The sequence below is a fragment of the Heptranchias perlo genome, chromosome 7 (genome assembly GCF_035084215.1).
Source record: "Heptranchias perlo isolate sHepPer1 chromosome 7, sHepPer1.hap1, whole genome shotgun sequence".
In the NCBI taxonomy this organism is placed as follows: Eukaryota; Metazoa; Chordata; class Chondrichthyes; order Hexanchiformes; family Hexanchidae; genus Heptranchias; species Heptranchias perlo.
Window position 1 is genome coordinate 77,838,605 of NC_090331.1, and position 12,495 is coordinate 77,851,099.

A 12,495-nucleotide genomic window follows, 5' to 3' on the forward strand; every position below is an offset into this window, starting at 1 on the left:
TTGGATTGAGGCAGAGCAGACTTTTGGTGCACTGTGCCTGACTTGCACTCTTACTCTGGGAGAGAGAAATCATCCCCCTGAATTATTCTTTTAAAAAAAAGATCTATTTCCTCCACTTACTTCTGTGTCTTATGATGCGGGAACATCACTTATAAAATATCGTTAATGGTGTCAATTGATTTTTTTTCCCCCCCTATTCTGCCCTGTCCCTATTCCAGCTTTATCAACACCCACAAGTGCCACGGTTTCCTCTCCCTCCCCCGCCCCCTAGGAGGGAGCGCGCACAGGGGCCGGCTGGAGTGCGGCGCGGGCTGTAGACGAAGGTGACGCGCATCGTGGCCGCGCAGTGAGGCTCCTCATTGTGTTAGTTGCGCCGGGAGGGAGCCGCTTGCTTACCGTGCGCGCTCCAGGCGGCGGGTGAACGCGCATCGTGGCCGCGCAAAGAGGCTCCTCATTGTGTTGGTTGTGTGGGGAGAGAACCACTTGCTTACTGCGGGCATCAGGACGGCTGTTGAGACACTGTGAGTCTGTTGCCTTTATTAAATATATATAATGTTAGTGTTATAAAATATATCGAGTTGTAGATTGAAACGACGTGTTGTATCCTCCTGAAGGCTGTTTCCAGCTGTGAAAGCAGCGCTGAGAGCAATTCGTGCAAAATGGCTGAGACGTTCCAGGTGGAGTTTTATTTTCCCCCTTTTTTTCTGTGTTGTGGTGAAGATTGTTGGTGGAGGAGGCGATACTGGGGAAGACCGAGGAGGGGGGGGGGGGAGAGACTGAGTGAGTGAGGGAGGGAAGACCGAGGGAGGAGGAAGGGGGGGGGTGTGAGTGAGTGAGGGAGGGAAGACCGAGGGAAGAGGGGATACTGACTGAGTGAGGGGAGACTGAGGTACAGAGGGGGAGGGGGAGGGGGCGAGTGAGGGGAGACTGGGGTACAGAGGGGGGCGAGTGAGGGGAGACTGGGGTACAGAGGGGGGCGAGTGAGGGGAGACTGGGGTACAGAGGGGGGCGAGTGAGGGGAGACTGGGGTACAGAGGGGGGCGAGTGAGGGGAGACTGGGGTACAGAGGGGGGCGAGTGAGGGGAGACTGGGGTACAGAGGGGGGGCGAGTGAGGGGAGACTGAGGTACTGAGTGAGGGGAGACTGAGGTACAGAGGGGGGGCGAGTGAGGGGAGACTGAGGTACAGAGGGGGGGCGAGTGAGGGGAGACTGAGGTACAGAGGGGGGGCGAGTGAGGGGAGACTGAGGTACAGAGGGGGGCGAGTGAGGGGAGACTGAGGTACAGAGGGGGGGCGAGTGAGGGGAGACTGAGGTACAGAGGGGGGGCGAGTGAGGGGAGACTGAGGTACAGAGGGGGGGCGAGTGAGGGGAGACTGAGGTACAGAGGGGGGGCGAGTGAGGGGAGACTGAGTTACTGAGTGAGGGGGGTGAGTGGAGGGGAGACTGAGATACAGAGGGGGGGGCGAGTGGGGGGGAGACTGAGTTACTGAGTGAGGGGAGACTGAGTTACTGAGTGAGGGGAGACTGAGTTACTGAGTGAGGGGAGACTGAGTTACTGAGTGAGGGGAGACTGAGTTACTGAGTGAGGGGAGACTGAGTTACTGAGTGAGGGGAGACTGAGTTACTGAGTGAGGGGAGACTGAGTTACTGAGTGAGGGGAGACTGAGTTACTGAGTGAGGGGAGACTGAGTTACTGAGTGAGGGGAGACTGAGTTACTGAGTGAGGGGAGACTGAGTTACTGAGTGAGGGGAGACTGAGTTACTGAGTGAGGGGAGACTGAGTTACTGAGTGAGGGGAGACTGAGTTACTGAGTGAGGGGAGACTGAGTTACTGAGTGAGGGGAGACTGAGTTACTGAGTGAGGGGGGCGAGTGAGGGGAGACTGAGTTACTGAGTGAGGGGAGACTGAGTTACTGAGTGAGGGGAGACTGAGTTACTGAGTGAGGGGAGACTGAGTTACTGAGTGAGGGGAGACTGAGTTACTGAGTGAGGGGAGACTGAGTTACTGAGTGAGGGGAGACTGAGTTACTGAGTGAGGGGAGACTGAGTTACTGAGTGAGGGGAGACTGAGTTACTGAGTGAGGGGAGACTGAGTTACTGAGTGAGGGGAGACTGAGTGGAGTGAGGGGAGTGGTGTGGCCTCATTCCGTGAGGTGCGGATTGTTGATTATCTGGCCCTCGGGTGCCGAGTCTGTGCGGGGGCTCCGCTCCGCTCCCTCCTTCCCGGGGCCGGCTCTCCATCTATCCAGTCAGTCCCCTGCAGCAAGCGCCGAGCTGCGGGCCGCTAACCCCGGTGTGTTTGACGGGGCCGCCGGTCACTGCCTCAATAACGATGCTAAACACCATGTGTTGTACTTGGCTCCCACCTTTAACGTTATATACGCAGGCTTCGATTGTGTTCATAAACCATCCGTTAATTAACGTTTGCCATTCAATTTTTTTCAAAAAAGCTAATAATTCATTAGATTTGGCAAATTTTTAACAAGTTTTAATTTGAATTCACAAACGTAGAGCGCGTTACCAAGTTAGTATCTGGCGTTGGTTTAAGTGCTGTTCCAATTGGGCTGAATAAATTGTAGAGAGTTACAATCTTAGTGACTTAACGGCTTAAAAGTCTTTTAAGAAACGTTAAAAATGAATTTATTTTTATATAATGGATTCCTGGAATTTGATCTTAACTTTGCTTCGAGTGCATTGCAGTAAATCTCTTGTGATTATCAGATGCAATTGGAATGTGTTGGCCATCCTTGCTGACACATCTATTCCGATTAGGATACTGTCCCACAGTGTTCCTTAATAGCAGTTAAGTAACAGGTTGCCTGTTCCCAGACCTCACTGATATTGACAACGTACTGAGACAGACCTACCTGGCGTCGTATTTTTCTAATCGCTAAACTTAATTTAGCCTAGCTCGTTCTGAATTTTTGGACATGCGTTGTCTATGTTATTACAATGCACTTTAAATCGGTTCTGATTGTTTGAGGACGGATCCGCCTTGTTTACATTGCATTGGCCGTTTGTGATCGCAAACTGGAGTTGGGTGGGGGGAGGTGGAAAGCAAGCGACTACTACTGGTGCCACTTTTATGCTGTAATGTAAGTGATGATGTGGAGATGCCGGTGATGGACTGGGGTTGACAATTGTAAACAATTTTACAACACCAAGTTATAGTCCAGCAATTTTATTTTAAATTCACAAGCTTTCGGAGGCTTCCCCCTTCCTCAGGTGAACGATGTGAAATGAAGTCCTCGAAATGAAATCGCTTTCATTTCGAGGACTTCATTTCACATCGTTCACCTGAGGAAGGGGGAAGCCTCCGAAAGCTTGTGAATTTAAAATAAAATTGCTGGACTATAACTTGGTGTTGTAAAATTGTTAGTAATGTAAGTGAGGCTGTGCTACATCTAGACTTGACTTATCCCAGTGCTGCAGGATGCCACAAGTTGTCAATTTGCTCCTCCCTTGCCATGCTTTACCAGTGGTCAGATGATGAAAGTCCAGGTTGCAGGACTGCAGGGGCTCTGAAATCTGTAACCTGCAGTGTAGCTGGTGGATGCCAGAGCACAGGGAGCTGCCCAGTATGGGACCAGTTCCAATAAAAGCAGTTGTGCAGGAATATAAATTTTCCATTGTATATACCAAGTGTCTGAGCTCAGCTTTCATAGTGATACAAGCAAGGCACCACATTTCATTGCTGTGACATTGGGAAAGCAGAGTGCTGTGTGCGTACATACGGAACCACTTGCCCTGAGCGTTGATTGCTGCCTTTGCAGTCATTAAAATGTTAATTGGAGCTACAGTGGGTCGTCATGGTTTGATTGCTAATGCACAGTTAGGTTACCAGTGTACCCACCTGTAAACGCTGTGTTGAGAATATCCACCAGTGCTACATCAGTGTGAAACCAGTGTTTATAACTGCACCATTAATTCTTAAGTGTTTGTGAATTTTCCAGTTCCAATTTGTGCTCTTTGTAATATTTAGTTTCCAGAAATAAAAGAATAGAGGGAGGGAGCATGCTTTTTTTTAATAAAAACAGAAAAAGGTGAAGCTGTTCAGTAGATCAGGCAATATCTGTGGAGAAACGAGTCAATCAGTCGATGTTTCCGGTCTTGAGACCCTGCCACAGGACACTTTTTTGGTCTGGATTTTGCAGCAGCTGCTTTCATGCTATAGCTGATAAGCACTTTCATTGGTTCGCTACCCAGCACATCACTGTATTTTTACTTGTTTTATAAAGCTGTTTTGGCACAGAATTGTAGCCAAGCGAACTCCCCACTAATGCCAAAAGGGCAGTATAAAAGAAGCTTACAACTTGCAAGAAATAAGCTCAAAGTGGCTTGTAATGAATGCTGCCTTTTCCTAATCAAATATTTCTTCTAGACTGACCTTTTTCCTCCTCTCTTTCCTTCCCCCACCCCCCCCCCTCCAACCCAATGTAATTTCATTCTGGTCTCTTTCATAAGTGTAAATATACAAAGAAGTACAGAAGCAAGGAAACTTATTTTGTATTTGGTCTCCATTTTGTGTGTATGTTTTCAGTGATTGCAAAACGTTTCTTTATTGGCATACTCCCAGGGACCTCTTGACATAACTTCCGAAAAAGCCTCAGCTACCTGAAGGAAAGTGGTACAGTACTATCAGAAGCAGAAAAATGATATGCAAATGTATGACAGCAGATATAATGTTAACAAATACAGAAATGTACATAAATCTGACCTTGCAAAAAAGGTCTGCGGCTTTGTATTAAAACCAATGTTTAATTTGTCTATAGTTAATCAATATAGGAAGCACCTTTTGCACTTGCTGCCAGTTCTAAGTCATCGCGTCTGCCTAGAGAAAGCAATGGGGATTGGGAAAGGTCTGTTTCTATGCAGAGCAGGTTTGAGTCAGCATTGTCATGTGGGCACACGAATTTCTGTGGTATCTGGTAGCCTTGGCAGTACTAAGAATGCAACTTTTATTAACAGGAAATGGCCAATCTGAAATTTCTTCATAGATTAGCCCCATTTAATGGTCTTCTCACCTTATTCCTCAATTTCCTCCCAGACAAAGAGGTTGCCAAGGGGCTCACCTGGAGGTTTGGTGAGTTTATCAAGTGTGTAGTTAGCTACCAAGAAGGTCCCTAGTTCAATTCCTGGTTTGCTGAGGAGTGCCACAATTGGCCCTTGCACCCTGGGTTAGGGAAAGGAAAATCTCTTGTGGTTTTCTGTTCCTGATTGCTATCGGTTACCCAGTAATGGAGGTACATATGGTGGACATCAGACGAGGACAGAATTGGATTTTGCTGCAAACTCCCCCTGCAGTCAAGTAGCCTGCCTACACACAGTCAGGCTAATGCATGGATATGAGCCATGTAAGATAAGGATGGGGCGGATTTACGCACGGGCCGTGCTAATATGGTGCCCTAGTATGGCGAGTTTTACTGCAGAAAAATTGCATACGTCGGCTGGATCAGATGTTCTGTTTCTTGTATTTTACTGCACGTATGTGTCTTAATGGATGGTGGGGGAGGGGTTTATGTGGGTTTCAGAGGGGCTTTGAACGTTCTTGGCGCCCAGGGCCTTCAGAATTCTTAATGCAACTCTGGTTGCGGAAGGCACCCCAGTACCCAGGAAGGAGTTGACGTCTTCTCCTGTCTAGAAAATTGGTACGGTTATGAAGTGCTTTTCAGGAAAACTGCAGTACCCCTTCAGTTGTTTCACTTCAGCTTGTATAACTATAACTTCTGGAATCCTCATCCTGACTTCAAGCAATAGATCAATTGGGAAGTGATGAAGCAGAAGCTGTGTATATCTGAAGTTGTAAAGAGATGAGTGAAATGTTGAAATGGTTGCTGGCATGGTTAATGCCTAATATGTGTAATGGGAATTATTGCTTTGATTTTTTAAGTTTAGTGCAGCAGCAATTTTACAATTTTTTTTTTGTTTTCAATTTTCTCCCCTCCTGCATGGGGTCTTGCTGGGATATGGTTTTGTGGGCACGGCCAACTCCAGTACCTCAGCCAACCGGCCATTTCTCGTGTGTGAGCCTAATCTGACTCGGTTAGCTATTTTATTGAGCAAGGTGGAAGGGGAGGCAGGAGAATCGCAGCCGAACCTAATCATAGAATCATACAACACAGAAGGAGGCCATCCAGCCCATCGTGCCTGTGCCGGCTCTTTGAGAGAGTTATCCAATTAGTCCCTACTTATCTGCTATTTCACCATAGCCCTGCAAATTTTTTTTAATCCTGTCCTCCTTGTTTTTCCGCAATTGGCTAGGGAGGGAGAAATCAGCAGTGGTCACACTATGACACCTTCTGGGACGTGTACATGTGTGGATCTGGTGAGGACAAGTTCCATCTCAGCTGTAGTGTCCTCGATGGACACCACTTGATGGACTGACACTCCCCACAGTCAGCATGAGTCAGCATCTTCAAGAGGAAACAGTGGTGGAGGGGGTTTGTTGCTGCTTTTAGTAACACTCTCCTGCATCAATATATTTCTGTGTTGCTGAGCACTTACATTGAACAGTAAAGGTAACCCAGTATTTACAGAACTGCAGCTTATTCCACTTTTCTCGTGATCACTGGATAGCAAACAGCAGTTGGGACCCCGGCTGATTTTTATCTTTTCCTTGTCTTCTCCAGGGCTGCTGAGGCAAATTTTAGTACCCCCGGCTGCTGTCCTTGCCAGGATTTGGCTTTTAAATCGTTGCAGATCCTGACATCTCATTTAAATTAATGACCATTAGTTGTACCCAGAATGTTTACGTAGAGCCAGGGGTCACGTTATCTGAATGCAATGTGCTTGGTGACTGCATGGATTTTATGATGCTTTTAGTAGCCAGCCGTATCACCTATGGATCTTGCACGGAGGCGCACTTTTTTTTTGCTTTTCACTAAAATGAAATATTGCCCCATGTAGCAGTGCCAATGATATAACTGCCGACAATTAATCCAGGACAGTTTGGTTGGCTGCTGTTGAGGACTGTAGTAGCAAACATTTGCCTGAGGTTAAAGTAGTTCAGCGTGTTGTAAGTATTTGACTTTTGGCTTTGCAGCAACCCAAACGCTATCAATTATGGTCGGAAAACTGTAAGTTGCTCTTGTTTTATTATACCCTTTGGCTAAGTTAATTTAGAAAACAACAGAAATATTTCACAGTTGTGAAAGCCCAAGCAGGGTTCCTTTTGGAGGATAATGGACAGTTAATGGGACTGGATTGTATTTCTTTTGCTAATGTCTAATGTTCCAATACTTACACAAACATTGAAGTTCTAAATATACAGACTTAAATTACGGGACGCTGTTATGCTCAAAATAGCGAGGATAGCTTATCTGAAGAGAATAATTAATACTGCAAACTCCCCATGAGCCAGTAGGCAAAGTGCACTGCCTGGTGTAGCAGTAAGCTTATACAGACCACAAGATTCGATTCCCGGAAGGTCTGAGTTAGTTGATCTCAGCCTGGCAGTAATTGGGGCATCTCAATTGGCCCCAGTGTCCCCGGGCTAGGGAGGGGGAAATCAGCAACGGTCCAGATACCTATGTGTCCTGTGACACTTGCTGGGATGTGTGGATATCTGGTTGAGGACAAATTCCATCTCGGCTGTGGTTCCCTCGATGGAATAGCATATACTCACTCGAGTCAGCATGAATCAGCATCTTCCAAGAGAAAAACAAGGGGGAGGAGGGGAAGTGAATTTACTGCTTTTGGTAACACTCGCCTGAATCATTATATTTCTGTTTGTTTAGCACTTCTGCCGTATAACAGTAAAGGGAACCCAGTATTCACAAAACTACAGCTTATTACATTTTTCTCTTGTTTTACCTTGAAAAATGGGTCCAAACCCAGTGTGTACATTTGATGCAAATAATTTTAGTTTGGCATTTTATTTCCTTCCCTCAAAATATAAACCCCTTGCTGTACGCCCTGTGGTACGTCCCCAAGTGATCAACGTTCATGGGTGAACCTTGACGCTGAGTGTGGACGGGTTATTCAATTGATCTGTTCTCACTTGGCATCCACTCACTTGTGCTTCCAGCATGGACCACTGGATAATGATCAGGAATAGGAACACTAGATGACTTTTTTTTATTATTGTTCCCAATGTCAGGGACACTTGAGACCAGTTGTAGTGCCCCTATTGCTGCCCTGCCTGAGATACGCTAACATGGCACCCACAGATCAGGAAGTGAATCTAGAACATTCCCGGTCTGTACAGGTCAGCTAATTGTTGTATAAACCAACTAAGCCATTAGAGAGTAATATATTATAAGCAAACACTTCTGCAAAGAAAGGAAAAAGTATGTTAAATGTAGAAAAAATTACAATATGTAACAGCTGGCAGTGAGTTTCAAAGGAGTAATTCAATCTTGCAGTTCTGCAGACATTTTCAAACAAGTTTAGTTTTGCTACTGTTTTTTGATGTTGAAAGAACCAATTGAATGACCGGCACATTGAGTTTACTGCTGGATGTTTCATGCCTGAGCAAATAAATGCAAGTGACTTTTTCTAAAGGAGGCAGCGCCTCAGCCAGCAGTGTCTTTTCAGTTTCTATGGCAACTGTCGCTAGAGAGTTAAATTTCGGATTCCAGTGCTGAAATAAATTTCCTTCATGCAGTTTGTAATACTATTTTAAAATATGTTACCCAGCAATTGCAAAAACTCAGAATGGTGCTTGGCTGTGTGTTACCAGCACCTCCCTCTTGGCTTTCTCCTGTGCATCAAAGTTACATGGTTCTTAAGCATGAGAAGGAGTGCAGCAAAGGTGCTTAAAATGGATAAATAAGTTCTTTGTTTCATATTTTTCCGATAACAATCATGCAATTTTTAGGGGGAATGATGCAACATTTGGATAGATAGTTTCCACTGCACTACGTTCTGACCAACACTTTCTGTTTCATCCAAGTCCGTTTAATTGCTTTACAAGGACCTGTCAATAATTGCATCTAATCAGGCTTCTTGGGTGATGGGCGACACCCAGAGTAAGCTGTACCTTAGCAATGAAATACCAGGCAAATGGGAGCTTGTTGGAAATAATTGAGCCTTTGTAAAGTGATAAGTGAAATTCAGATGTTTCATTTTAAAGCCCCGCATCCTGTTTAGATCATCATTGGCTCATACTGAAACTAGCCTCGGCCAACACATTTGTCAGCTGCCCAGTTAACAAACTGAAAGCTACAAGTCCATTTCGGTGTGTTATCCCAGTATTAGCCTTCCAGTGGCCAAATAAAATATACATAATAGTGCGCCTTCCTATTAGGGTTGAGTACCAGATGGCTGATTTGATCTCTGTAAGCCACAAGATTTCTTCTCTGAGACACATTCATTTCAATTCTTGCTTTATTTCAAAATGGTATCATTCCTTAAAATGTTGTATTTCAGAGCCATACAAAAAAAAATGCTGGAGGACTTTTATGTAGTTTATTGGAGCCATGCACATTGCATGTTACATTATGTTGTGCTGTAACATGCCTAATGAGGGGCCAATGTCATTTAAAATGTACTTGTGTCACAGGTGAATCTTCACCTTCAAAACCTTTTATTTCACTAGTTGGAAACTGGATAGTGAGTAGTGGAAGACCTTACACGTTATAATTTTAAAAGGGGATTTGAGAGTGCAAAGTTATACCAAACCAGAGTGACTCAAAAAATAAAGTTAACCTGTACTTTGATAACATAGTGCTTTCTGACCAGAGTGCTCTTATGTTTGGAATGAACTACAAGGTCAGTAGTAGTCACACCTGTCCTAGCATTTTCTATAGATGAGATAGACAGATGCTTGGACTCCTATTTTTGTTTTGATAGATTTTTAATTGTCTCTTGATCTGAAATGTTAAGGCTCCAAACCCCTCCGCTAATCCTAAACGTCCCTGTGTGCTGATCGTGCCCTTGCTGAAAATCAAACTAAATCAGTGTGTTTAAAATCCATTTGTAGCTGGTTGTATCGGCTCTAGTTCACTTGCGCTCTTGCTCTTTACCTGTTGAGCATGGTTTGTCAGTTCTCAGGACTATGGAAGGGAGGAAAGTAACCTTTGAAAAGGGGGGAAGAGAGAGAGACAGAGGAAAAGACTTTCTCGTACTTTGCCTGTGTAAGTTACAATATCCGCTGAGCAGTACTGCAGCAGGGTTGATGGGTGTCCGTGGGCAGGTCCACAGCATTGACCGTTTACTCTGATCCATAAAGGATGGTCGTTGTGAAAGAACGACAAACAGGACAAGAAACAAGAATGGAGCTAACCATCATGATGGGTCACATTCATCTGTTAGCCCCTTTCTTCAAAAATGTCTTTAAAATGTTTAGGAAGATTTTAGGTACAGTGAATGCTGTAGCCTAGCTACTGTACATTCAGTCCTTCCTGTTGATTTGCATGTAGACAATTTTACAACACCAAGTTATAGTTCAGCAATTTTATTTGAAATTCACAAGCTTTCGGAGGCTTCCTCCTTCCTCAGGTGAATGTGGAAAAATCGCAGGGCGGTAATAGGACAAATCCAATCTGGCCAATCAGTCTACTCTCAATCATCAGCAAAGTGACGGTGCTATCAAGCGGCACGTACTCACCAATAACCTGCTCACCAATGTTCAGTTTGGGTTCCGTCAGGATCACTCTGCTCCAGACCACATTACAGCCTTGGTCCAAACATGGACAAAAGAGCTGAATTCCAGAGGTGAGGTGAGAGTGACTGCCCTTGACACCAAGGCAGCATTTGACCAAGTGTAGCATCAAGGAGCCCTAGTAAAATTGAAGTCATTGGGAATCGGGGAAAACTCTCCAGTGACTGGAGTCATACCGAACACAAAGGAAGATGGTAGTGGTTGTTGGAGGCCAATCATCTCAGTCCCAGGACATTGCTGCAGGAGTTCCTCAGGGCAGTGTCCAAGGCCCAACCATCTTCAGCTGCTTCATCAATGACCTTCCCTCCATCATAAGGTCAGAAGTGGGGATGTTTGCTGATGATTGCATAGTGTTCATTTCCATTCGCAACCCCTTGGATAATGAAGCAGTTCGTGCCCGCATGCAGCAAGACCTGGACAACATCCAGGCTTGGGCTGATAAATGGCAAGTAACATTCGTGCCAGGCAATGACCATCTCCAACAAGAGAGAGTCTAACCACCTCCCCTTGACATTCAACGACATTACCATCGCCGAATCCCGCACCATTAACATCCTGGGGGTCACCATTGACCAGAAACTTAACTGGACCAGCCACACGAATACTGTGGCTATGAGAGCAGGTCAGAGGCTGGGTATTCTGCGTTGAGTGACTCACCTCCTAACTCTCCATAGCCTTTCCACCATCTACAAGGCACAAGTCAGGAGTGTGATGAAATACTCTCCACTTGCCTGGATGAGTGCAGCTCCAACATCACTCAAGAAGCTCGACACCATCCAGGACAAAGCAGCCCGCTTGATTGGCACCCCATCCACCACCTTAAACATTCACTCCCTCCACCACCGGCTCACCGTGGCTGCAGTGTGTACCATCCACAGGATGCACTGCAGCAACTCGCCAAGACTTCATCAGCACCTCCCAAACCCGCGACCTCTACCACCTAGAAGGACAAGGGCAGCAGGCACATGAGAACAACACACCTGCATGTTCCCCTCCAAGTCACATACCATCCCGACTTGGAAATATATCACATTCCTTCATCGTTGCTGGGTCAAAATCCTAGAAGTCCCAACTAAGAGCACTGTGGGAACACCTTCACCACACGGACTGCAGCGGTTCAAGGCGGTGGCTCACCACCATCTTCTCAAGGGCAATTAGGGATGGGCAATAAATGTTGGCCTTGCCAGTGATGCCCGCATCCCATGAATGAATTTTTTAAAAACTCCCCAGCACTGGCATCTCTCACCTTGAAACACTTATTTTCTACTGAAGGTCAGACTACATAACGAACATTTTGATCTGTGTTGGGCTGCAGTCGGTGACAGTGTGCTGAACAAAGCTCAATTACACTTTGAAACCTACAGCAATGGTCGCCATTGTCTGGGGTGTAATTCAACTTTTTCTAAAAAAGGCAGGCTCATAATGCACTCCCCACTGTCATCTAATCAAATTGGGTTCTAATCCAGTACTGTGCTTATAGATGTCATTGTTTGCCTCTGCCTGCATTCGTAAACTGCGTAATCACCTGGTTTACATTAAGTGCTGTTGGAAACCTGGATTCAGTAATTGAAACAGCTTTGAAGGATTGAATAATGCTGATCTGCCAGCTAACAGCTTGTAACAGTTACTTTTGTGTCCAAATGTATGATGCGTGTGTGAAGAAGCTGAAATGATTTTACTTGTATTCTGTTATGTGCATCAGGTTGGACCGGACTTCTACAGCTATATTTGTTTACACTATACTGCCTTGGAATTGGTCCAGATATGAAGTATAGTCCCAGAGGTTGGCTTTGTATCAGTATTCAGTGAGCTTATACTGGTGGTGCAAGGTCATGTGTGGGCAGGTGAAGGTTCTGCTACTACACCCTTCAGTTATCAGTGTAAACAGATAA

At 45.5% G+C, this 12,495-nt stretch overlaps 1 protein-coding gene across 1 annotated transcript in view; it reads left to right on the forward strand.

Annotated features, from left to right (window-relative positions):
* Nucleotides 1-413: 413 nt before the first annotated feature.
* The window catches only part of LOC137323888 (SH3 domain-binding protein 4-like), a 54,007-nt gene continuing 41,925 nt past the window's right edge, over nt 414-12,495 (forward strand). Inside the window, exon 1 of the mRNA XM_067987935.1 lies at nt 414-521. The gene's annotated coding sequence lies outside the window, so the exon portion shown is untranslated. The remainder of the gene's footprint in view (nt 522-12,495) is intronic.